The 27487-nt window shown below is 38.5% G+C and overlaps 1 protein-coding gene across 1 annotated transcript in view; it reads left to right on the forward strand.

The window, feature by feature from the left end:
* The window catches only part of IL1RAPL2 (interleukin 1 receptor accessory protein like 2), a 1393053-nt gene that overhangs the window by 301797 nt on the left and 1063769 nt on the right, over nt 1–27487 (forward strand). The gene's annotated exons all lie outside the window — the stretch shown is intronic.

Consider the following 27487-nt stretch of genomic DNA (forward strand, 5'->3'; position numbering starts at 1 on the left):
AGAAATGCATAGGGAGGGATGGGACTGATTTTGGACTGTGGAATAAAAAACAAAGAGCATGATTAGTTCTCAACTTACCTTGTTTAACTTACCTTTATTGTTTTTGTTTTTGTCACCAGGCTACACTAGGCACAAAAATTAATAATTAGTGCAATGGGCGAGACTCATTATTCAGCTGATTCTATCCAGTATGACAATGACACCTAAGGACATGCTATTATAAAACTAGGTTACCTTTCCTGACATTAACTGTTTTTCTTAATTACATGAATGCAAATGATATACTGGTTCATACTTTTATTGCTGGTCTCAGATAAGAGATTGGGAAATATTTTCTGAGGAAGCGGTATTTGTACAGGGACCTCAAGGTTGACTAGGAGCTAGTCAGTGGTGTTGGGGTGAGGAGAAGGGATTGTGTTCCAGACAGAGGAAATATCATTTGCAACTGCCCCGAGATAGGAAGAAGCAGGGAATGTTTGAAGATTTGAAAGAATGTCAATGGAGTATGGTGAGCAAGTGGAGGAATGGTATCAAAGGAGGATAAAGCGATAGGCAAAGACCAGAAGTGTAAGAATATTCTTTGTGAGATTCAAGGTCCTCTTGAACATTCATTGAAAGCAAGTTCATGATATTGTACTAGAAATTTTCCATAGTCTCAGACTTTTGTTATATTCCACCATCACTCATTTCAGCATTTATTCAACAAGCATATATTGAATATCTACTGTAAGCCATGTACTTTGGGCCAATGAGTTGTATACCTCCCAGATCTTTGCAAATTACAGGCCACTACCAACAATGTGGTCACTTTGTCAGATCTGTCATTATGATACAGTCAGATTCAACTTCTATTAATTATTATCTTAGGTAGAACATTGCTGGTTTGGAAAACACGGCCCAATATGAGTGACTTTTGCTGCCAGCAATCTGAGAAATATCTTCCAAGAATGTCCTTAAACTCCTGGTGGGCAAGAGCAAGAGAGAGAAAGGAAAGTACAGCTGTGTCTTCATGCCAATGAAATAGCATTTAGGGAGATCTTAGGCTTAGTTCTCACAGCTGTCTTCTTCTCACCTCTATGAGCTTCGGCAAGGAATCTGTAATTGTCATTTTGAAAGTTGATGGGTGCCACTTCCTTCTTCCTCTCTCTTTCTAGCCTTGCTTTATTTAGACCCTGTTCCCCACACTGCCTCTTTCCATTTCTTCCATCTCTTTTATTCAATTATCCTAGCTGCCTCTCTGACCTTGGGTACCAGGGTAAGGATTCTTCTCTCAGTAGAAGGGAAAGCAGAGGCGCACTCAGATAGGCTAGCCCTGACCCGGGAATGAGACTTTGCAGGTATGTTCATCTTCATCCCCATTCACAAATAGTACTTATGCTGAAGGAATTAAGTCAATGGCAAAAAAAGTGGCTTTCTCTCCTGGACTCCTAGTTAAGAAGCTTTCTCCACCTACTCTGGCCTTCACTGATCTTACGTTCCTCTGAATTGTAGGCACATCAAATGAGAACCATAGGCTTTAGCTCTTGATCATATATTGTACTGGGTTGTTTTCCTAGTTATTTAATATATGTTGATTTTGTTTCTCTCTCAGGTTTGCAAACTCCCTCAGGAAAGGGGCTATGACCCTACTTTATTTTCTGTCACCCTTCGAGTTGAGCAAAATGGTAGGCATGCAGTTTAGCCATTCAATGGATACTTGATAAAGAAAGACATTTTGGATTCATACCTGCCTTTCTTTGATTATTAGAGGGCAATAGAATTTTTGACAATAATTCTTCCTTCACATCCCTGCCTCAGTTTTCTTTCTATTTGTAAACAAGTATGGAAGCATCGATTTAGATGAAACATCCACTGCTTTATGTCAAAGCATGCCCCTTTGTGTGGCTGTCTCCGTTATTCAAGGATGTCTTTGACTTGTCTCTATATGAGGGAAATTGAGAGCCATGTAATGTTCTTAATGGGTGGCTGTATCCCTTTTTTCGTTTTTATACCCTCTGAAGCAGCAGCCTAGAAGGAAAAGAGGACACTAATATAGGAGGAAAATAAGATGAAAAAGTTGGAAATAATATAAATAAAAGGGACAGATGTCTCTTGAGGCTACAAATTAATTCCATCAGATCTTTGGATTGCTGGACTAAATGGCAAGATCTCAGTTAGGAGCAATGTGTAAAGATGAAGACATTCCTTGGTCTTGGCAGCCTGTTCTTGGGAAACCAAGATGAGAAAATGAGTTGCAGATGTTCAGTCAAAAAACTGTATGACGTCAGTAGTAGAGAAAGAGAAAGAGCTAAGAAACCCATAGGAAAGGGGGTGTATTAGTTTTCTATTGCTGTTGTAACAAATTACAGCAAACTTGATGGAAACCAGAAGTCCAAAATGAGTCTCAACGGGATGAAACAAGATGTGGACAGGGCTGCATTCCTTTCTGGAGGCACTAGGGGAGAATCCTTTTCTTTATCTTTTCCAGCTTCTAGAGGCTGTCTACATTCCTTGGCTCATGGTCCCTTTCCATAGTCAAAGAATCAGCTAACCATATGTGGACAAACTTGGGTGAAAAGTATGCAGATGACATAGGAGACATGGCCCAGGAAACACCGAATGAGAACTAATGCTCTTCTAAAGATGTAAAAAAATAAATTATGTAAATTTTATCATAGAGAGATAGCTAAGGGCCTCGTCATGTTATTTAAAGCAATTTTATGATTTCCAATGCATATGAATATATATGTTTTGTACATGTAGTATGTTTGTTTCTTTTTTAGAGTAAAAGTTAGTAGTGCTGTGTTCTGTGACTTGAGATATTCTGTAAGGTGAAGTCCATGTATGCAATTTTATGAATGTTCTTGCATTTAGCCTTCTATTCCCAAAGCAAATTGCTTAATGTTTTCTTCATCCTCTGCTTCTGGTTCATTTTGGGCCACTTCCCTCATTCCTACCTTTTTTACTTTTTCTCTCTTTTTTTTTTGTTTCTAGCCTTTTCCCTTTCTCCCTCTGCTGATATCAATACATTTTTTTTTTTTTTTTTTTTTACTGAGCAATAATAAAATAAATAGCAAAGCCCAGCATATATACATTTTGGGGGCATAAGGTCTATTTAGGAAATTCCTTAAATATTTAGTCCCGTGCTATTTAGATTTCATGTTTAAAGATAATGTTTTAATTGTTACCTGTAGCCAACTCCCTAAAGCCCCTCTTCAAACTGAGAAACAAACTGAGAAATGTTTCCAATTTCTCAGTGTTTTGACATGTGTCCTGCTTGGAAAAAAAATAGTGTCTTTTGAGCATACGATATAACTTGTCTGACTTTTTTGTAACTTATTTTGGCCAAAGCCATGGATTTGATTTTTATGTGGATTGTAGATTCTAGTTCATGACTACAGTCTGTGCTCTTTATCCTAGAGGTTATTTTATAGAAGTGTTACAGTTCAGACAAACCCAGAAAAAAAAATCTAGATATATACCAGCCTTCCATTTCTGTTATTGGAGAAATGATTCCTGAATTTCTGCCCTACTGATAATGGGTCAATACTCTCATCCTTTGCACAGGAAGGAAGACATGTAGCCGTCCCTGCAGACAAAGTGTGGTCCTAGTCCTAAACTAGGCCTCTCTCTCCAGAATGGCCTCATCTCTCTCAGAAAGGCTCACAAAGAAACATGACTTTAAAACTGAGCGTAACTGCTAATGACTTTATGATCCTAAGGCAAAGCTTTCTTTGCACAATAAGAGCTTAATTGTGATTTGACAGTCTGAGGTGTGGTGATGGGGAACTGTATGATGAACAGTTTGAATCTGTTAGTATAACAAATTCAACAAGGTGGCAGTATAGCCTGTGGTTAAATTTTTGTTCTCTGTACTCATGAAGAGTTGGTTTGGTTTCTAACTCCAATACTCACTAGCTTTATGATCTTAAACAAGTTACTTAACCTCTCTGAGCTTAACTTTCCACATATGTCCTAGGAATGTAAATCTTAGAAAGTTAACTGAATCACAGGGAGATTTTCATTGAAGCCTATTTTCCCTAAGCAAGCAGGTAGCTGTCCATTCAAAATAATCTAGTAAGTAAAGGGATATATAACGAATTAAAATAAAATAAGGCAGCCTACTGTGCTTAGGGGGTGGGTTCTGGAGACTGCTGCCTTGGATTCAAATCCAAGCTTTATCATTTAATAAATGTGTGGCTTCAGGAAAGTTATTTCACCTACTTGCTTCACTTTTTTTTTTTTTTCTATAAAATCAGTACAATAATAGTGCCTACCTCAAAGGCTTGGTATGAGGATTAAATGAATTAATACATCTATAACACTTAGCACAGTGCCCAACACATATTAGGTGTTCAAGCAGGGCTATCTCCTCTTAGAATGATTGATATAAATGTTATTATTACTACTACTACTACTACATAAATAAATATATAGAGGTAGAGATTGAGGTTAAGTATGACTTCTAGGTTTCTAGCTTAAACAATTAGTTCTGTGGTGGCACCATTTATTGAGATGGAGAAAACTGGTGGAGGAATAGATTTGGGCATAAGTCGGAGGAATAGCAAAGTTTGTTTTCTGATGTGTTTAAGTGTGAGATGCCTGTGGAATATAAATATAAGGGCTTCAAGTTAGGCAGTTTTTCTGTGAGTCTGGTGTTCACAGAATTATGGGCAGGGAATATATGTTTGGGAATAATCAATATACTGATTTTTACCATTATGATACTGGGATGAGTTACCCAAGAGAGAGAATTTAGAAAGAGAAGGGAAGAGGGCCCAGGATAAATCTCTGGGGCATAGATGATAAGAAAGCAGCAAAGGAGAATAAAAGAAAAGAAGGAAACCTACCTTTCATGGTAGCTGAGACAGAAAGCAGAGTATTTCAAGGAGGGAGAAAATGGGGACAGAGAATATCCATTGAGTTTGACCCTTTTGGTTATGAAGAGGAATAGATAGTAGTTGGATGTGACATCAAGGAAGGATCTCTTTATTAAAATGTGGACAATTCTATTGCATGTTTGTATGCTAGTAGAGATGATCCATTAGAGAAGGAAAAATCAAGGAAAGGATGGAATCCATAGTTCAAATGGTTAACCTTTGACAGAAGCAGGGACGATTCCTTTATTTCTATGAAAGTACATAACACAGTGGCTGACATACAGTAAGTGCTCAATAAGCAGTATATGTTATGATTATTCTTGTTGTTATTAACTGAAGAGCGATGCTGATTTGTACATGGTAAAGACATTTTGAGCATGCTCAGAGCCAAAAGCCTTAGTGGAATGAAGGCCTTGGTGAGCAGCTGGCATTTAGAGTGTATTACTCTGAACAAAGGCAAGAAAAAAAGTGTGCTTTCAATATATAAAAGCATTTGGTTATGTTGGCCCACCTAGCCTAGCCATTTTTTTTAATATCAGAGGAGGGCGGGAGGCATCTTTGATTATGACATGGAAGAAAAGACAATGTATTTTTATTTTCTCAAGTGCACTTCAAAGAAGTGGCTCTGAGAAAAGGGAAAATTTAGCTCCATTGAGATTGGCTGATCAGCATATCCATGGAGAGAATAGCCAACACTCTGACAGTACATGTTGTCCCTATAACATACCAACTTAAGGAGAGGATGAAGTCCGCCGATTCATTTTATTTACCTTAGCAAAATACACTTCTGTATTATGACACTAAGCAGTATGTGCTTTGTGATTTCCGCTGTTTTCATGATGTCGTTGTCTGTGTCTCAGTACAGTGAGCTGAAGGCTTTTAGTTATCAGTCCTTTAGGAACAAGTCCCTTTTGTTTAGGGCAGATTTTCCCCCCAGCATCCTGAAATGCTTTTCACCTCTTCATCTTTCAGTATAAATGCAAGGTTTGTGATTTTTCAAAAATGCTTCAAAATTTCTTATAAGCATGTGTTTTTTAATTGCTTCCCCACGTGATCTTTAGGCAACCAATAGAAGTTTAAATATTTGATCAGTTTTTCACCTCGACTGTGTTCTGTAGATAAAGGAGAGTTTGATCGATGTTAGATATGAAAGATGGAATGTGCTTTAAAACTTTCAACTGATTAATTGAGATGATTATTAGAGAGAGGTAATTTAGACTCTTTGAACAACTGTCTCTTGTCCTGGTTAAGGTTTATCAGAAGTTACCTGGCCAGGGAATGGACTACATTGGTTTTGAACATGCCTTGTTATTGGCACCATATGTCTGTTCTCCTGACTGCTGAGACCGACCCTCTGGTTTCCGTGAATTTCCAGTTTCCTTGACTATTTGCCTTAGTCTCTTGGATTTGGGTGTTTTGTGTTCCCATATCTTTACTTGGTCTGGCCTGTCATGCTTTTTCCTATGTGTTTTCAGACTTGTGTTGCTTGTCTGATTTAAGTCATTAACTTGTCTCCAACGCTGAATCAGGTATGCCTTCTGACCCGTCAGTCAGTCCTCGCCTGATCCTTGTCCTCGAACACCAGCTTTTCACCCTTGCCTCCACATGCTACTGTGATCCCCAGTGCTGACATCGAGAGCTGGGTAAATCATGGGTCTGATCCACTGCAGCATTCCTGATTTTCATAGCAGTTGGGGTGGAATACTTGTAGAAAGAATACTATGCTTGATGTTTGAATCTCTAGGTTTACAATCTGGCACTACTAGAAACTCACTAAGTGTCTGAGAAGTCTCTTAGCATCTTTGAATTTCAGTTTCCTCCTTTGTAGAATATGAATAATATTTACTGCACTCGTTTTTATGAAGATTAAATAAGAAATATGTAAAAGCATCTGACATGATAGCTGGCGGATGTTTGTTAAATCTAATATTCTCAGAGATTTCTGTTTCATTAATTAGTTTGCTTCCTTTTACAAGCAAGTACTTAATTTATTTTCAGATCAAACAATAGCCCATAAAACAATAGTGACAATAGTTTCCTGGTCAAAGTCAGAAAGAAATTGCTATAGAAACTCACTTTAACAAGGTCCCAATTTTCCCAGTTAATTTGTCTTCAATTCTTAAGCATTATGTCTCTTCTGAAAACAATTTATATGACAACTTGTAAATTTCTTGCAGAGAAACTATCTAAAACTGAGCAAAAATATGACAGTGGTCTTAAGAACCGATATTTGTGTATTTGGTGGTAAAGCTTTTTGTTATCCAAGAAATATTTTGATCCAACCTTTTACCAATTTATAAGGTGTGATTTGCTTTTTCTGTTCAATGTGGCAGTCATTGGAACAGCATCATAGCATGGCATTTTAATGTACAGATTTTTGGATAAGATGTGGGTGAAATCATGCTCTTGAAATACAACTCCATATGATTAAAATGGCCTGGCATCACATGGTATAACTGTAAAGAAGATGGGAAAGTGAATCAGCTCTTATTTAGAGTACTTAGTACATGGAGAGGTATTTCTATATACAGCATTCTGCTCAGGACAGCCCTGTGAGGCAAATATCATTATACCTGATTTATTGATGTGAAAACTGAAGCTCAGAGAAGTTAAATAACCTGTCTACAGTCATGCAGTTTGCTAGGAGTGGAACTGCGATTCCTTACTCAAGTCTTCCTTACTCCAGTTCCTTGCATTCATTTCGTTACCTGAGGTAAGCTAGACTTATCTCCTAACACCAGAATGATAGAGGAGACCCTCTATATTTAGAGGCTGTTCAACAGTTAACCCAGCTGCTGGCAGTGAATGGAGTGTGAAAGGACAGAGTAATGAGGGGATACAGAGTGGGCAAAGGCTGAGCAGGTAATATTCAAAGGTATGTTGTATTAAGCTAATTCATGAACACCGGGCATTAGACCTGCATGTAGGTAGAACTCAACTGTTACCACCTGGCATCCTGAAGAAAGAGAAAGCGAAAAGGGGAAAGTCAGTGTTGAGGAAATGTGTCACTATCATGTGGAATGGTGTCTGTTAATCATCTTAGTATCATGTCATCCCTGTCACTATTTTACTAGGGGACAGCAGCAGTGTTTTTACGCAAGGTATATGTGTGTGCTATTGTTTTCACTGGGAAATAAATTGGCTATGTTATAGTCTTATGCCCCTAAGAGATTTATATAGGATTTTAATGCATTTATCATGCATCCTACAGATAATTTTCCCCAGGAAAATTCAGCCATTGGTTTCATCCTTGTTCTTAACATATACAACATCCATGGGTTATAGTGTAGAATCAGAAAGAGTTCATATTTCACTTCTTCCATTTATGATTTAGGTGCTTATGGTCAATTTCCTTAATCTCTCTGAATCCCAATGCCATTGATCACATAGGTCTAAGACTACCTTATGGGTGTGTAATAAAGAGGAAATGAGGAAGAGTATATGTACACATTCTCTTATATCCTTTAAAATGTCCCATGGTAATGAATGGAAGCTAGTTCTATTGCTGATAATGACAACAACACTCTTTGGTGACTTACGTTCCATTAGCTCTGCACTTTTCATGGCAGCTATTACTATGTGTTTATGTTATGTGTTTTGTCTCCACATCTAGAGTACTTTTCTTTGGAGGACAGGGAGAATGTCTAATAACTTTTTTATATCTCTAGGGCCTTTTTTAGGTGTTTAATACATGATGGTTATTCACAACAATTGCAGATTTTTGCCTACAAAAACAATATTCATATCACCTTGTCTTTGTCCCATATTCCATTTCATAAACAACAAAAGCTGATGCAGACATGGAGCAGTACTTCAGCATCTTTTGGCCTTTTCATTTCTTTATTTATTAGGTTGGTGCAAAAGTAATTGTGGTTTTTGCAATTATTTTTAACCTTTTAAACCGCAATTACTTTTTTTGAACCAACCTAATATTTGCATAGTTACTTGCAGTGACTATCCTAGTAAAGTTATGTAGTACTTGGAACTGATTTTGAAGATAATTATTTAAAAAAAATTTTTTTAAGACTACGTTTTTTAGGTGTTCTGTCTGCAATTAATGAAAGCTATAGGTGGGAGTGTCACTTTCATTATGCCATGTAGTTTGACTAATAGCCTTTTTCTGCAAGAGTGGTTTATTGAAGATATTTTAAAAGATGGAAATTCCTATTTAAATAGCTAAATTTAAAGAGTCTTAACAAACACAGTGTTTTAAAACTAACTCATAATTATTGAATGCTAATTGTGTATCAGGTTCTAATCTAAGTCCTTTGTGCATATTAAATTATTTAATCCTCACAATAACTCTATGAGGTAGAATGCCATTAGGAACTCCGTTTTGCAGATAAAGAAACTAAGGCACAGAGAGGTTCAGTAATTTGACCAGGGTCATACAGGTAACATGTAGTGGGTCAGAGATTCACACATACCATTTCTCCCCCAAAATAAGACCTAGCCAGACCATCAGCTCTAATGCGTATTTTGGAGCAAAAATTAAGACCGGGTCTTATAGTAAAATAAGACCGGACCTTATATTAATTTTTGCTCCAAAAGATCATTAGAGCTGATGGTCTGGCTAGGTCTTATTTTCGGGGAGACATGGTAGGTAATCCAACTACAACTTCTGCTCTTAGTTTCAAAATTATACTGCCTCTTCCTATATTTTGGTGCTAGGTTTTTAAATGAAATGACCTCTACCTATCATCACCACTGATTCTTAAATATTATGCATTTATTCTGGTCCTTGATCTTATTCACAGACCTTGATTAGGATTTTTCCTTTGTAATTCACTCTACTTTTCTTAGCTGGGAATCCAATTTTCTTTTAACAACTTTGCATCAAAATCCATTGTAGGTACTTTTCCTCATATGCCATCTAATTAAAATATCCTCTCTTTGACTGGTCCTATATTTTATTTAAAAAAAGGCTTTACTTTATCCACATTTTCTGATCTCTTCTTACTATTGTGCCTATGTATATTTGAAGCCTATATAAGTTTATTTGTCTCATGTAAACATGATGTCGGCATGCAATTCGATATGTAGTCAAAAGAGAAATTTTAAATTCTTCAAGAGTATCTCTCTCCCTGTCTGCCTGTATAGCAATCCATGTGCTGTGTTCAGTGTTATTTGAAATTTCTATATAATGTATTAGCACAACTGGACCTAATCTTTTATAGCCTTGGCTGCATATTATTTTAAAAATGTACTTGTCATGCTAATTTTAAAGCAAACAAATATGTATTCCTCCCATAGAAAAGGTTTTCTGTTTGTAAAAATGTAAATATAAAATGTTTTCACCATAGCATTTGAGTGATTCCTTTGGTTTCCAGAAACTGAAAAATTAAACATGTCTGTCCAACTCCATTTGCCTAATATTAATCATTGTGACATTTTCAAAAACCATTGTTTAAAGGTAGCTAATATCTAACAAATTTAAGCCCAAATTGTTCATTGTGGAATATTTCATTCTGTCTACATTCACATTGGTTTTTCTCTTAAACTTGAGTCTTTGTTCTTCTTGGTATGTCTTTCTAAACAGGAAGGTTGAAAAAAAAAAATGGAAGCATTTTCCAAGGAGGTGACACAGAATCTTTTGAGAATTTGATGTGCAGGATGGACAGTTTTCTTCCCTCTACTGTACGGAAATTTTCATGAAACAAATTGCTTCTTTAATCAAAACAGGTTAGAGCTCCTGCCCCTTATATTCTCTGACTATAGTGCAACCTCAAACTGGAACGTGGAGTTTGAAATGAATCCTTATGAAAGAATTTCTTCTTGAGGTTCACTTTAAAAAGTACTGTTTTCCCCTAGAAGTAATTCATTTTCACCCCAGTCTGATTTCTGTTTTGCTAATTTGGCTTTACCGTGGATTTCATTGCTTTAAAGATGAATCTCTTTATATCCATGGGCTCAACATCACTTGAAAAGGTTGCTTTTGGCTCTCCGGACACTTTCATCTTGCTCCATTTGTATTCTTCTGAATCTGATAGGAATTTTACATTTAAGGGCTTTCCATATATAAAATGAGAATCATAAAACGATAATTTGTATAGAAAATATATATCATATATTGTTTATGAGTAAAAGATTACTCCTGCACAGTTTTTCTATCATTTCAGTACATTGTTCACTGTCATCTGACTACCTCCACTTGCTTGCATTTTAATGTACAACTTAAGTGCTGCTCATTTTTGAGTGCTGAAGTAATTTTGGGGCGACCATGACAAATCCTTTCATGTTTAAATTATAATAATTTTATGAAATTGCTTAAGTTAACTAAATCTGAAGTTTTCTGGTATAAAATGATTTGGTTCTTTAAAAAAAGTCAGCCTTCTGAGTCATCCACTCAAAGCCAAACTGGCTGGGTTAATTAGAAACAGCTGGGGTGCATATGGTGTCACCAGAAGCCTCTATTATAGCAGAAAGAGGCCCATGGGGGAGGTTTGCCTTAGGAGAGACTTGAGCAGAGGTGAGTTGTGCCAAGAGTATAGCAAGAATTAGTTCAGGACAATTCAGCGAAGTTAGTTGGAGCATAGAAACATCCATTGGGAAAAAGGTTTGTAAATTGGGTTTTTAAACAGTGGGGCTTTGCTTAGCAAGGGAGGATAAACTAATATCGGGAGGGTCAAATTAATGTAAACATGGGAAGAAATCTATGAAGATAAGAAACCACACTGCTTGCTTTCTTTAAAAGTTTTCCTTTATATTCTTTGCTCTCTTTAATATTACATGAGTATATATATATATTTTTTAGTGTAATCTCAAACTGTCTTATTTTTAACAGTACAAAAACTTACTTTAGGCAGATTTTTCATTGACATAGTAGAGTTTCTTAATTTATCTATTTGTTTATTTACAACACATTTTACTTATTAGAAATTATAATTTATAGAAAATATAATCTTTAATTCTATTATGTCTCACTCTAAATTTATATTTTAAGTAATTGTTTTTTGTTCGCTGGTTAGTTCTGGGGACATATTAGGTTTTCTTCACTTATAATCTGTGAGCCTTTTTATTTAAACTTCAGAGTCTGCTTTGCTGCTCCAAACAAAGGAACCACTTATCTTTTGGTGGCAGCAACTGAAGTAAAGGCATTGTCTGTGGAACTAAATAGTTCATTTAGGATGCATCCTAACTGCTCCCTAATGGCAAGACCAACTCTTAAGTAGTTACAGATGTGTTCACTTTGAAGTGTTCCGATCCTATCTTGGTGCAAAAAATATTTCCATGTATTTTCCTCTGCTTATTTGTCATGCCACCCCTCCTTGTTATTCAGTATATTGCTGAAAACCTCTTTTACAAAATCTTCGTGAGGTGATTGAATGAGAAACAGAGGAATTCCTATGGTTACTCACTCCATTCCCTGTTTCAGACTCCTTGCACCCACTGGTCATTTATCTCTGGAATGGTTTGAATGTTCTATTATCTGGCTTGTTTTTTCACTCTTTCTCTACATTGTTATTGCCTTTCTACAGTTTTTAGATGTTTGTAGGTCCCGTGGCTTTGCTTGGTTATCTCTTAACTATTCATAGTGATGAATCATCTATAATAACAAATAATTGAAAAACAGCTTCTGTTAGGTTCTGGAGGATGTATTACAATACATAATAATATTAAAGTCAATTTGCATTCTCTGAACACCCATTAATGAACATCAGAGGAAGATGGCCCCAAAGCTGTATAGGGGAGATAAGAGGAAATCAGTTATAAATATTTTACACACAAAGGAATGACTTGTAGTCACTAAGACTTGTTATTCTCGTTCATAGTCTCTGATATAAACAAACACTTTACAGAGAGTTGTTGATGAATAAAAATATAAAGAATACAAAGATTGGCAGAATTTTATGTTGATTAGTAACACTTTTACTCTTGTATCTACAACATACAGAGCAATGAAACCTGAGCTGTTCTTGCTCACCATGACTATAATTGTGGGCTTAGTTGGGCTTGAAATCAAAACAGAATTGGTCAAAGGTAGTTTTTGCTACCACCACTGTCCCTAACCAAGCCTCTTCCTTTGGTGCTTCCCTTCCTTCCTTTTGAAACATGTATCCTCTGTTTCTTTTCTTATCTTTTTATAACATGAAAGATGAGACTGTCTTCAGTCTTCCTCTAACAGAGCCCTAGTGTTTGCTCCTGAAAAATGGGAAATTAGGCAGAAAATCAATCCCTGTCAATCCCTGTGTTCTTCTTTAAAAATAAAATAGCATATTGTTAGGTTGCTCAGAGATCACATTAGCCTAATCATTCTATAAATGTACTTTTTTCTTAAAAAAGCCTAAAAATCACCTTCTAATAAACCTGTTGTTTTCATCACTGAGGAATTGAGTTATACTATGACTTGGGTTTTGATTGAATACTGACTCAAAAACCTGTGTATTAACTACTAAGTCTGTGACACAGAGAGGGTAAGTGATTTCTTAAAGCTATTGAGGTGTGTCATGAAACAGGTATGTTTGAGGATTATGAGTCTCCTTGTAAAAAATATTTCCAGGTTAAACATATGGATTCCATAAACTGATCTTATAGGCAAAAGAGGAAGTTTAGCCTTGGTATTTAAGTCTCTACAACTTGGGTCCATCCTACATGGCCAAGTTTACTTTCCATTATATGTCCCATATAGGTCATATCAGTTACTTTCTAGTTGTTCGTTTTTGAAATGTCATTTCATTTAGATTTGGAATTTGTGAGTGTCTTCTACTTTTTTCAGTATCCCCAGTTCCTCAGCACTTTGTACAAGACAAGGCATGAAATGCTCAAAAAACTAAAATTAAAAATCCAATATTTCCCACATGTGTATACTAGAAATTTATGCCATAATACAGGTACCACTGATACAAAGGCATTATTAAAACTGATGATTTTGATGACGTCATAGAAATGGCAGCATAAGCTGAGCCTCTTGAAATCTCCCATGGAATTTACAACAAATTGAACAACTGTAATTCCACAAAGGACTCCCTGCACAGCAGACAGGCAAGACTAACAGATGAGCAACTGAAATCAACTAAAGGTGGGCAACTTGGGTGAGTGGGAGTGGAAGGAAGCATGAAGTGCAGAGATGCAGACCCCCAAGAGAACAGGACGCAGACCTAGCTCAGAGCTCCCTGCATTCCGGAGCTACTGCAGCCACGGGACAGGGAAGAACTCGGACTGCTAGGCCTCCACTTATGGCCAACACAGCTGAATCCAACTCTCACGGCAGAGACCTCAGAGCAAAGACTGAGGGAAGAAGGGTGAAAACAGCAATTTAAACCCTCATTGCCAGCAGAGGATGGAAGATGTAGGCACAGAGCCTGGCTGACCCCTCCCACCATCACAAAGCTTGCCCCACCCCCACCCTACCAGTGCTAGAAGCTGAACGGTAGCAGTGTCAGATCTAAAGAACAGAATATTTACAGTTCGGAGAACTGCGGCCCACAGCGATGGACTCATAGCCTAAATAGTTCTGGAAAATGGGTGAGATTTGGGTGCAGGACTGGCTGTGGTGGTGGTCGCTGCCATTGCTCACAGCCACCTATCACAACCCACCCTGTCCCCGCTCCCACCTATCTGGGAAGAATCCTGCAGGAATAAATAAGCCACTGAAACACACAGGCTCTGAAACTAGTGCAGGAAGAGCATTGGAACTTCAGAAGCTCTCCACATCCCCCCATGGAGGCAGTACCCTGTGACCCAGGTGAACTGCTCACAGAGGATAGGCCCACATTCCAGGGAATCCCCCCATTGTGTGAGAAGCCAGAACAGAGCAGAGAAAACATAACACTACAGTATGAGAGAGAAGAAAAGGATACAGTCACAGAGAAAATAAAACATTCTACGAACACCTACTGTAAAACAAAAGAAGGACCTCTTTCTATGAACCTGTTGAAGAACCCACTCCTGTAGATGCCTAGGAAGAGAAATAATAATTCATTAATTGTCATGAATAACCAAGGTGATATGACAGCTCAGAAAAAAAATGAAAAGTCTCCAAAAAATGAACTTAAAGACATGGAAAATATGTGACTTAAAGGACAGAGAATTCAAGATTTAAGTTCTTAAAAAACTCAACGAGATGCTAGAAAACACAGACAGGTAGTTTAATGAACTCAAAAACACAAACGAAGAACAAAGTGAATATTTACCAAAGAGATTGAAATTTTAAAAAAGAACCAAATAAAATTGCTGGAGATTAAGAATTCCATAAAGTAAATAAAGAAAGAAATATCCAGCTTAGGAAGTAGAGTTGACCAGATGGAGGAAAGAATCAGTGACATTGAAGATAGAAACCTGGAAATGACATGGATGGAAGAAGAAAGAGACTTGAGACTAAAAAGAAATGAAAGAATGCTACAAGAACTTTCTGACTCCATCAGAAAGAGCAATATAAGAATAATGGGCATACCAGAAGGAGAAGAAAGAGACAAGGGAACAGAGAATATATTCAAACAAATTGTTGATGAGAACTTCCCAAACTTGTGGAAAGAACTGGACCCTCGAATCCAAGAAGCAAATAGAACACCTAGTTACCTCAATCCCAACAGACCTTCTCCAAGGCACATTGTATTGAAGCTGTCTAAAATCAACAACAAAAGAAAGAATCCTCAAGGCAGCCAGGGAAAAGAAGATGATAACCTACAAAGGAAAGCCCATTAGATTATCATCAGTTTTTTCAGCAGAAACTCTATAAGCCAGGAGGGAGTGGAAACAGATATTCAAACTATTGAAAGATAGAAATTATGAGCCAAGAATAATGATATATCCAGCAAAGATATCCTTTAGGTATGAAGGAAGAATAAAGACATTTCCAGACATACAGAAGCTGAGGGAATTTCTTAACACACGACCTGCACTACAAGAAATACTGAAGAAAGCTATTACCAGCATAAATAGGGATAATTTGTGACAAGCAAAACAAAAAAGGGGGGCCAGTAAAGGTCTCAACTGGCATAAGGAAGAGGAGAAAGTAAGCGTGCTGAAGAAAATGGAATACACTAAATATGAAACTTTCTTTTACATAAACTCAGTTGTAACCACTCAAGAAAAAACCCAGAACTGAAGTATGTAACATAATGAAAGAAGAAAAAGAGGTAAAAAACATAGAATACAATTACACTGAAATAATAGACAGCAGGAAAAAGGCGAAGAAACCATGGAGATGCAGTCCTACAAGAAAACAAAAGATAGAATGATATGAAACACTCATGTATCAATAATAACCCTAAATATAAGTGGATTGAACTCACCAATAAAAAGGCACAGAGTAGCAGATTGGATCAAAAAACGAAACCCAAACATATGCTGCCTCCAAGAGACACACCACAACTACAAGGACAAATATAGACTCAAAGTGAAAGGGTGGAAACTGACACTCCAAGCAAATGGTATCCAGAGAAAAGCAGGTGTAGCCATAATGATATCAGATGAAACAGACTTCTGGACAAAAAAGGTAACAAGAGACAATGATGGGCATTTCATAATGATAAAGGGGACTATATAACAAGAAGACATAACAGTCATTAATATTTATGTCCCCAATCAGGGAGCACCAAACTATACCAAGCAACTACTAACAGAACTTTAGGGAGAAATTGACCAAAACACAATTATAATAGGGGACCTTAATACATCATTGACAGCTGTGGCTAGATTATCCAAACAGAAAATAAATAAAGAAATATCAACTCTAAATGACACGTTAGATCCAATGGATGTAATTGACATTTATAGAGAACTGCATCCTAGAAAATCAGACAATACATTCTTTTCTAGTGTACATGGAACGTTTTCAAGGATAGACGATATATTGGGGCATAAAAGTAGTCTCAGCAAATTGAAGAAGATTGATATCATACCAAGCATATTCTCTGATCAAAAGGCTTTGAAATTGGATATCAGTTGCAAAAATAAAGCAGGAAAGAAACATAAGTATGTGGAATTTAAACAACATACTTTTGAAGAGTGACTGGGTTAAAGAAGAAATAAGAGGAGGGATCAAAATATACATAGAAACAAATGAGAATGAAAAATAGGGATAATTTGAATAATACATCCTACCAAAATTTTGGGGATGCAGTGGAAGCAGTTTTAGAAAGGAAATTTATATCATTACAGGCCTATCTCAAGAAACAAGAAAAATCCCAAATAAATAACCTCACATTACACCTTAAAGAACTAGGAAAAGAAGAACAAATGAAACCCAAAATCAGAAGAAGGAAGGAAATAATAAAACTCAGAGCAGAACTAAATGAAATATAGAACAAAAAGACAATAGAAAAAATTAATGTGACAAAGAGCTGGTTCTTTGAAAAGATTAATAAAATTGACAAATCCTTGGCTAGACTCACTAAGACAAAAAGCGAAAACACACAAATGAACAAAATCAGAAATGAAAGAAGGGATCACAGATCCGACAAATACGAAGAACAATCCAAGAATGCTATGAACGATTATATGCTACCAGATTCAGTAACCTAGAAGAAATCAACAAGTTCTTGGACACATATAGCCTTCCAAGGCTGAACCATGAAGAACTGGAAAATCTAAACAGACCGATCACCAGTAACGAAATTGAATCAGTTATCTGAAACCTTCCCAAAAGCAAAAGTCCTGGACCAGATGGCTTCACTAGTCAATTCTACCAAACATTGAAAGAGAATCTAATACCTGTCCTACAAACTCTTCCAAACAATTGAAGAAGAGATAATACTCCCTAACTCATTTTATGAGGCCAACATTACCCTGATACCAAAACCTGGTAAGGATAACACACAAAAAATAAAATTACAGACCAATATCAATGATGAATACAGATGCAAAAATCCTAAACAAAATTCTAGCAAATCAAATGCAACAATGCATTAAAAATATATATTACAGCAAAGTGGGGCTCATCCCAGGGGTACAAAGATAGTTCCACATACACAACTTGATCAATGTGATACACCACATAAACAAAATAAAGGACAAAAATCATATGATTATATCAATAGGTGCAGAAAGAGCATTTGACAAGACACAACATCGATTTATGGTTAAAAGTCTTAATAAAACGGGAATAGAAGGAAAACACCTTAATATAATAAAGGCCATATATGACAAGCCCTCAGCTACTCTCATAATTCACAGTGAAAAACTGAAGCCCTTTTCTCTACGTTCAGGAACACGACAGGGCTGTCCCCTATCACCTCTGCTTTTCAACATAGTGTTGGAAGTCCTTGCCAGAGCAATCAGGCAAGAGAAAGAAATAAAAGGCATCCAAATTGGGAATGAAGAAGTTAAATTGTCACTCTTTGCAGATGTCATGATGCTATATATAGAAAACCCTAAAGACTCCACCAAAAAGCTATTAGAAGCAATAAATGAATACAGTTAAGTTGCCAGCTACAAAAATCGCCATACTGTATTCTATTGCATTCCTATATACTAACAATGAAACATCAGAAACAAAAAGAAACAAATGAATTTCTTTTGCAATTGTAAGAAAAAGAATAAATTACATAGGAACAAAATTAACCAAGGATATGACAGACCTGTATACTGAAAACTATTAGACATTTTAAAAGAAATTGAAGAAGACACAAAGAAATGGAAAGACATTCTGTATTCATGGATTAGAAGAATCAACATAGTTAAAATGGCCATATTATCCAAAGCAATATACAGATTTAATTCAATCTCCATCAAAATCATTATGGTATTTTTTAAAGACATAGAAAAAGAAATCATTAGATTTGTATGGAACCACAAAAGACCTTGAATAGCCAAAACATTCCTAAGAAAAGAGAACAATGCTCGAGGTATCACACTTCCTGACTTTGGCTTGTACTACAGGGCAGCAATAATAAAAACAGCAGGGTATTGGCAGGAAAACAGGCACACAGACCAATGGAATAGAACTGAGAACCCAGAAATAAAGCCTCATAAATATGGACAGATAATTTTCAACAAAGAAGCCAGAAACATAAAATGGAGAAAAGACCTCCTGTTCAATAAATGGCGCTGTGAGAATTGGATAGCCACGTGAAAAACAATGAAACTGGACTGCTGTCTGTCAGTGTAGCAAAATTGATTCAAAATGGATAAAAGACTTAAGCAGAAGACCTGACACAATAAACTGCATAGAAGAAAACATAGGTACTAAACTTATGAACCTTGGGTTCAAAGAGCATTTTATGAATTTGACTCCAAAGGCAATGGAAGTAAAAGCTAAAATAAACGAATGGGACTATATGAAACTTAAAAGCTTCTGCACAGCAAAAGAAACCATCGACAAAATAAAGAGGCCACCAACTGAATGGGAGAAGATTTTTGCAAACAGTGCCTCCGATAAGGGGCTAACATCCAGAATATACAAAGAACTCATGCAACTGAACAACAACAAAAAAAAACACAACCCAATTGAAAAATGGGCAGAGGACCTGAAGAGACATTTCTCCAAAGAGGACATACAAATGGCAAATAGACATATGAAAAAATGCTCAACATCACTAATCATCAGAGAAATGCAAATCAAAACCACAATGAGATATCACCTCACCCCAGTCAGAATGGCTATCATCAACAAGACAAATAGTAACAAGTGTTGGATAGGCTGTGGAGAAAAAGGAAATCTCATACACTGTTGGTGGGAATGCAGACTGGTGCAACCGTTATGGAAGGCAGTGTGGAGGTTCCCCAAAAAATTACTAATAGAATTGCCATGTGACCCAGCAATCCCTCTCCTGCGTATCTACACAAAAAATCTGAAAACATTTATAGATAAAGACACCTGTGCTCCAATGTTCATTGCAGCTTTGTTTAATGTGGCCAAGACATGGAAACAATCAAAATGTCCTTCTATAGATGAATGGATAAAGAATTTGTGGTACATATGCACAATGGAATACTATTCGGCGTTAAGAAAAGATGATATAGGAACATTTGTGACAACATGGATGGATCTTGAGAGTGTAATGCTGAGCGAAATAAGTCAGACAGAAAAAGCAGAGAACCATGTGATTTCACTGATATGTGGTATATAAATCAAAAGCAACAAAAGCAAGACAAACAAATGAGAAACAAAAACTCATAGACACAGACAATAGTTTAATGGTTACCAGTGGGTAAGGGGGTGGGGGTGGGACATGAGGTAAGTGGGATCAAATATATGGTTATGGAAGGAGAACTGACTATGGGTGGTGAACACACAATGGGATTTATAGATGATGTAATACAGAATTGTACACCTGAAATCTATGTAATTTTACTAACAATTGTCAGCCCAATAAATTTAATAAAATAAAATAAAAATAAAAAAGAATATTAACAGTAAAAAAAAAAAAATCCGAAAAAACGAATAGAGTACATTTTCCCAAGTGACTTTGATAAACATTCACAGTACCTACCAACTCCCTAGCATAACCAATTAGGCAAGCCTGTTCCAAAGTGAGTACCGTGGATTACTAGTTCTGAATGATATTGGTTAATAGATACTATATTACAAAAGAGGAAGTATCTGTGATACTTACAATTTTCATGCAGTGTTTTCCTTTCTTCAAATGTGTATACATTTTTGGGCACCCTCTGTATATATGTAAGAGGTAGTATTTGGAAGATATTTTCATATGGGACATCTTATAGAAGTAGTGACTAGTGTTCAAAAATACATGTTTTGGGAAATGCCACATTAGATCAAATACTTTAGTAGGTATGTTGGAGACATGAGCTCTGGTTTCTCCTCTGCCACAGAGTAGCTGTGTGGCCTTGGAAAAGTTGCCTTTATGCCTTTTGTATTTCCTAAATTGTAAAACATTATGAAGTTGAACTAGATCAGTCAGGTGTCGGGATCATTTATTAGAATCAATTCTGAGGCTTTCCCAACACTCCTAACTAGGATTTAACATACTCTTCTGACCTCATTGAACTTTAAAGCTACCCTTACCTTGGGAGCATAGTGCATTCCTTATCTGTGTTGAGGTGAACGTTAGAGGTTTAGAACCGTGGAACTAGATCCACTTTGAGCTCACTTCCATTTCACACATACCATGTTTGTTACTGACAGTGAGTTACCTCAAACTTTTGTATGGGTGTCTGAAAGGGCAATAATGTTTTTTTCTTTTTTATCTTATATTCCCTGATAACAGTTTGTCAAAGAATTTCTGCTACTTAGAAGCAGTTATTATCACCCACAATTTATTATCTATTTTAGAAATACATGAGTCAGGTTGTATTTCCTTGAAGCTAAGTCTGAGATTAGGATTCTTGTACAAATGGTTTATTGAGGGAGTGAGCTCAAGGAAAAGCTGTAAGGGAGTAAGGGAAGCAGGATAAACCAAGAGAAGACAATAAGTAAGGATGTGGTTTCAGGAGAAGCATAGCCTTATCCCATTGAGGCCTTTGGAACATGAATTGCATCACAGAATTTGTCCTGCTGGGAGGCAAAGAGAATAAACTTTTGTATCCCTGCATCTGTCATTCATTGGCTGTGGGTTGCCTCTGGGATGAGCAGCGTAACCTCCCTGGCATGTGCATGTAAGGAGCTCCTATCAGCTCCTGAGAAGTGTGCAGCTGTAAGCCATTAGCAGCCAATCCTCACATAAGCTGGGTGTTGGGTACACCAGTCCAGTAATGGGGATCTGGTCAGGACACCAACAGCATCTGCTACAACTTACTTGTGGGGAATTAAAATTCCTTTTGGCTTCACATCGGCATGTGGGCACCTAACAGATACATTCTAAAGAAAAGGTAGTTGCTGAATATAATTCAAGTCAGGCATTTGAGTGCCTATTAGTCAAGCTGCACAATACTAGTTAATGTGGAGAATATTAAGACTTGCTTATTATTCTTGCTCTTGAAAAACTTGCAGTTTTATTGGAGTGATGAATACTATGTACATAATATTGTAAAATGTCAAACCTAAGGATTTGATTATGCGTTATGAATGGTGGTACCAACTGGTATCAGAAGCAGTATCCTTATGTGATCAGAATAGAACGATCTTGAGTAAAGATTCAAAGTACTGAGGCACCCCTTAGTAGGGACAGTGGACCATTATGGTGGGCAGGTATAAGGAAATGCATCATAGAGGAAAGTCGTGGGGCTTGAGCTGAGTCCAGAAGACCTGGTGAGAAAGGATGTGGTGGTTATATGATGGAGGAGGGGTTTATAGGATGAAACCCTGAATAAAGTTGTGGGGACAGAGACCCAGAAAGCAGTTTCCAGGCTCTCAGCCTCACATAGACAGGTGCTGTCTCAGGTAGTAAACGGCCATCAACTGTGATTGCATGGCCATCAGCTGTGGCTAGTTGGCCGTCAGCTGTAACCAGTGAGCCATTGGCCACTAATATAACTGCTGTGGCTATGCTAGCAGAAAGAGAAAAAAATGGGGGCTAGCAAGAAGATGGTGGCTGAGCTAGCAAGCGCGGATTGCAGAGAAGTGGATGCTGCCAGGGAGAATATAGTGGTATAACTCCCCTACTTATGGCTCCGTGGGAGTTCCTTTTTGGCCTCACCATATCCTGCATTCTTGTATGGGGAGCAGGAGCAGAGACCCCACATGACAAATGGCACAGCGAGCAGGGTCTCCCGCATGACAAATGGCGCAGTGAGCAGGGTATGGTGCCGGCCAAGGCTCTCCCAAGAGTGGTGGAGCAGTTTGTGTGTATGAACGCTCAGTCTCTGGAAGACCAGGAGGAGCAGCTGCCGGAGAGCTGGACCCCAATGGAGGGGTGGGAGGACGTGGATGGTTCTCCCACTAGCACAGGAAAAGCCATGCAGCTGCTGGAGAGATGGAGCCCCATGGAGAGGTGGAAAGATGTGGACGGTTCCCCAACCAGCATAGGCCGGAGAAAGCAAAGGTTGTTGCAGCCCTGTGGGCTGGGAAGTGCTTGCTGAGGCAGCCCGGATGCGGGACTTGTCCCAGGAGGAAAGGCTTGCTGAGTCCTCCGTGGGAGATGCGGGTGAGGTCACGGTCATCCCTCACCCCCAGGACAGCCCTGGCGAATGACTATGGACTATGGGGAATTGCCTTCCATCCCTAATTTAATGGACAGATTGACTGTTTGTTTGGGAACATACCACCATGTAGTGGAACTGGGGGATATTTGCTTTTGTGTCTTGACTGGCTACCATTGAGAATATGTAAGCACCTTGATTGTGAGTCGCTGTTGTTCCAGCAGGGTACCCTGAGAGGCCCAGAGAGAGTGGCAGTGCCCTAAGAGCCCTGGCTGAGTCCAGGGAGTGTGGCTGTGCCCACAGAGAGTGGCAGTGCCCTGAGAGCCCTGGCTGTGTCCAGGAAGTGTGGCTGTGCCCACAGAGAGTGGCAGTGCCCTGAGAGCCCTGGCTGAGTCCAGGAAGTCTGGCTGTGCCCTGAAGATGCCCTGGCTGTGCCCAGGAAGTCGGGCTGTTCCCAGAGAGAGTGGCAGTGCCCTGAGAGCCCTGGCTGAGCCCAGGAAGTCTGGCTGAGCCCTGAGATACCCTGGCTGTGCCCAGGAAGTCGGGCTGTTCCCAGAGAGCGTGGCAGTGCCCTGAGAGACCTGGCTGAGTCCAGGAAGTCTGGCTGAGCCCTGAAGATACCCTGGCTGTGCCCAGGAAGTTGGGCTGTTCCCAGAGAGAGAGAGTGGCAGTGCCCTGAGAAACCCTGGCTGTGTCCGGGAAGACAGGTGGTACCCTAAGAAGCCCAGGAAGTCTGGCTGTTCCCAGAAGTACTGGTGGTGCCCTGAGATACCTGGCTGTGCCCAGAGAGCCTGGCTGTGTCCAGGATATTGCATTCACCCCCAGGCTCCTCGCACAGGGCCCCTCACGGAAGACGCTTGTCGAGTAGATTGTGAGGCGAGAGCCTGTAGGGGTGGAGTGTGGGGACAGAGCCCCAGAAAGCAGTTTCCAGGCTCTCGGCCTCACATAGACAGGTGCTGGCTCAGGTAGTAAATGGCCATCAACTGTGACTGGATGGCCATCAGCTGTGGCTAGTTGGCCGTCAGCTGTAACCAGTGAGCCATTGGCCACTAATATAACTGCTGTGGCTATGCTAGCAGAAAGAGAAAAAAATGGGGGCTAGCAAGAAGATGGGGGCTGAGCTAGCAAGTGCGGATTGCAGAGAAGCGGATGCTGCCAGCGAGAATATAGTGGTATGACTCCCCTACTTATGGCTCTGTGGGTGTCCCTTTTGGCCTCACCATGTCCTGCGTTCTTATGTGGGGAGCGGGACCAGAGACCCCGCAGGCCACCTTGCACGACAAATGGTGCAGCAAGCAGGGTCTCCTGCATGACAAATGGTGCAGCGAGCAGGGTCTCCCGCACGAGAAAAGTCTTTGGGCATTATACGCTATAATTATTGTGAGGGAGAACTAAAGAGCATGGCTTAGCAGGACCAGAGGATTTGTGCTGCTGGGTAGTGGAAAGAGTAGAGTGAGACAGGTGGCACTGAACTGTGAAAGAAATAGCAAACCTGGCAGAGGAGTGGGAATTCACATCTCAGGCAATGGTTAGCTACTGAAAGTCCTTGAGCATGAGAACGATCTAATTAAATGGTGTTTTAGGAAGGGTCATCTGGGCAACTTGAGGAAGTTATTAGAGGTGTCTTTAATCTATGCATAATGTTTAAAACTGATAAATGGACTTCATCAATAACAAGTTTATCTAAATCCTTTATGTTAGTGAGCTGTATTTGGAATGCAGTTACCTAACTCAGATCTTTCACTTGATTACATTTAGGTTTTCAGAAACAGCTGTGTAGGTCATCGGGCAACCCTGATTTTCTTTTAAAAGGTGTCATTAAGTGATGAGAAAGAAAAGACTCATTCAAAACTTTCAGTTTGACTTTCAAACCAAAGCCCATGGATAATTATTTATAATCATGCCTAAGTGTGAAATGTGACATTGTTTCATGAGTCACCATCTAGGTTTTAACCACACATGCACAAAGAAAGCACTACGTAATTCCACACAGGCTATTTGGGAAAGCATTCAGAGAAATTGCCTGCCTTTTTTTGTTGACTTGCTGTGTATAAATGTGGAATCCTAACACCCCAAGGACACTCTCCAGTAGGAGGACATTCAGTAAACAGCATGTGTCAAGCACCCGCTGCATGCAGAAAAGACTGCGGAGGGGGGCTGGTAACAAAATAATGAAAATGAGTATGCTATTGGGGGTGGTGTGGTGGAAAGTAGATAATAGAATGTTTGAAAAACGGATGAGAATGACTACAAAGCAATATCTAAAAGGGGATACATAAGATATAAGCAAAGGACTTACCAGAGGACTAGGAGAAGTCACAAAATAGGACTAGGAGAAATCACAAAATAGGGTGGAGGCACGAGGGAGTCACAAGACTATAATTTTCTGACCTGGGCCATTCTTCCCTCACATCAATGTGGGTTAACAAGAAATGGGAACACTGTTTTCCTTCGTAGCCAGAACTTTCAGGGGCTGAGGAATATATCATCATATTTGAAAATATCCATTAATTAATGTGGTTCCTCAATGATAAATTGTTACATCTTTCTAGAAGAGTCAAAATCATTTGTGAATGAGGTATGTGATATGCGAGGCTTTTATTGCCGTGTTGAACCTCTGTTCCTCATGCCAGCATGTCTATTTACTCTGTGTGTACTAAGGGATTAACTTTTGCCCTGCACTACAAGCAAACCCCCATTTTCTTAATTCAAAAATGGAGATTCTTAGACTGAGGTCTGGTACATTCCAGAAAATAAGACAGGAGCTGGGATTCCAAGATGATGGATGGGGTGACAGAGCTGGTGGCTACTGAGTCAGACTAATCTTAGCAGGAATTGGCAACTACTTACTCAAATGGGTTAGGGAGCAAGAATGTGTAATCCACGGGGAAGGGATGGGGTGAGGGGATGGCAATCTGGACCAGAGTGGGCTAGAAATCAAGGCTGATACGTGGTGAGAAAATTGTGATTTAAAATGGGAGACGCTAAAAGATCAGTATAGCAGAGATTAAGCCCAAGTTAGGGACAACAGCCCAGATTTCTCCCTAGCAGGGTGTCTCACATTTTTAAAGAACATGTATCCTTGGGCTCATGGTTAGCAGCACAGGTTTTAGAATCAGACAGCCTGAGTACAGTTCTCTACTCTGCCAACTACCAGCTGTGTCACCCTGAGGCATTCCTTTCCTGTGCTATGGCTCAGTTGTTGAAAATGAGGAAAACCCTAGTGTTTTACCACATAAATTTGTGGTACGAGTTACAATAGCATAACATATGTTAAATATCTGACCCAGTGCCTGGCATATAATGAACAAGCACTCAATGTAAGGAAGCTGGAATTACACTTACTATTGGTGCTGCTTCCCTTCCTCCACCACAGGCTCATAACACAATTTGGAGCAGCAAAACAATGTGCGGTCTTTCAAGAAGATTCAACCAAATGATTTGGGATGTCTTTTTTTCTTGTGGAAGTTTTCTCTAGATTAAAGACCATAAAATATTTGACACATAGACAATTTAAGTTACCTGCTATTTAAGTATTGATCTCAAAGCCTAAAGCCTCAGTGCTGAAACTCAACTGTGTCAACAAGACAACATTCACATTCACAACAGGGAAATAAATCAGGACAAACTGCAGACGCTCACATGAAAAATGGATGACAGAAATTAGTCTCTAACCAAAAGGGAATAGCTTGATAAGGAATTATTTTCCATATCACCTTGAAAGGTCATTAATGATTAAAATGCTTTTAAATGATCTAGATTTGCTGTTGTGAATTCTTTCATGTTTAGAGAGTATGCATACTTAATCTTGGAATAATTTCTCATACTCCTTTAACTACCCCTACTTCTGCTATGCTGAGAACCAGTGTCTTATACATAATGTTAGTGGGCACTCGTACACTGACTATCCAGCTCACAGAAATTGGTAGCTTTTGTGGCCTTTGCAAAACTTATCTTCAAAAGCTAAATTAATATATGCGTTTTGTATTTTATCAAGAATGAAAGATTTTAATAGCTTTGATTCACAGATAGACAAAATGTATAGAGCAAATGATTTCTGCAATACTGTATAAAAACATAATCTGTCGTTTAATTTATTCTTATCAGAAAGTGGGATGTCAGTATAAATTTGCTTTTAACTATTCCAGTGACTTCAAAACAATTCTGTCAGTTTTTCACCTTTGCCCTCAAACTTTGTTTTCCCTATTTGTGTGAAGTTGTCTGTCTTTTACTGTTTACAAGACATGTTGAGAAAATTCCCATGATACCACATTACCTTCTGAACTTCTATGTGTGGCAAGTCACTATTGTTCACTTTCGCACTCCTCAAAACTTAAAAAAAGAAAACAAAACTGAAATACATACTGATTGACTTACAGGAAACTGAGCAAACACTTATTTGACTTCTGGAGGCTATAACTCCCATCCCCAACTTGACCCCAAAATACTTGGCAAGTGAGTTCTTTATTGAGTGGTTGAGAAGTTCATAGGTCTCCCTAGTGGTAAGATAAAGTCAGACAGGTTGGCACATACAGGTTTAGGACTTAACACGTTAGACCTGTGGGTGGCAAGGTATTGAGAAATGACATTATCCTTTCTGTGTATAAACGTATTTGTTTTTTCTTGATACTCCAAGGGTAAAGCATTATAAAGATGTACCAGATCACAGCAGGTTAGTATATCTCAAACGTTTTTCAGTTCACAGA

Source organism: Rhinolophus sinicus, chromosome 18 (genome assembly GCF_057876585.1).
Source record: "Rhinolophus sinicus isolate RSI-liver-muscle chromosome 18, RSI-T2T, whole genome shotgun sequence".
In the NCBI taxonomy this organism is placed as follows: domain Eukaryota; kingdom Metazoa; phylum Chordata; class Mammalia; order Chiroptera; family Rhinolophidae; genus Rhinolophus; species Rhinolophus sinicus.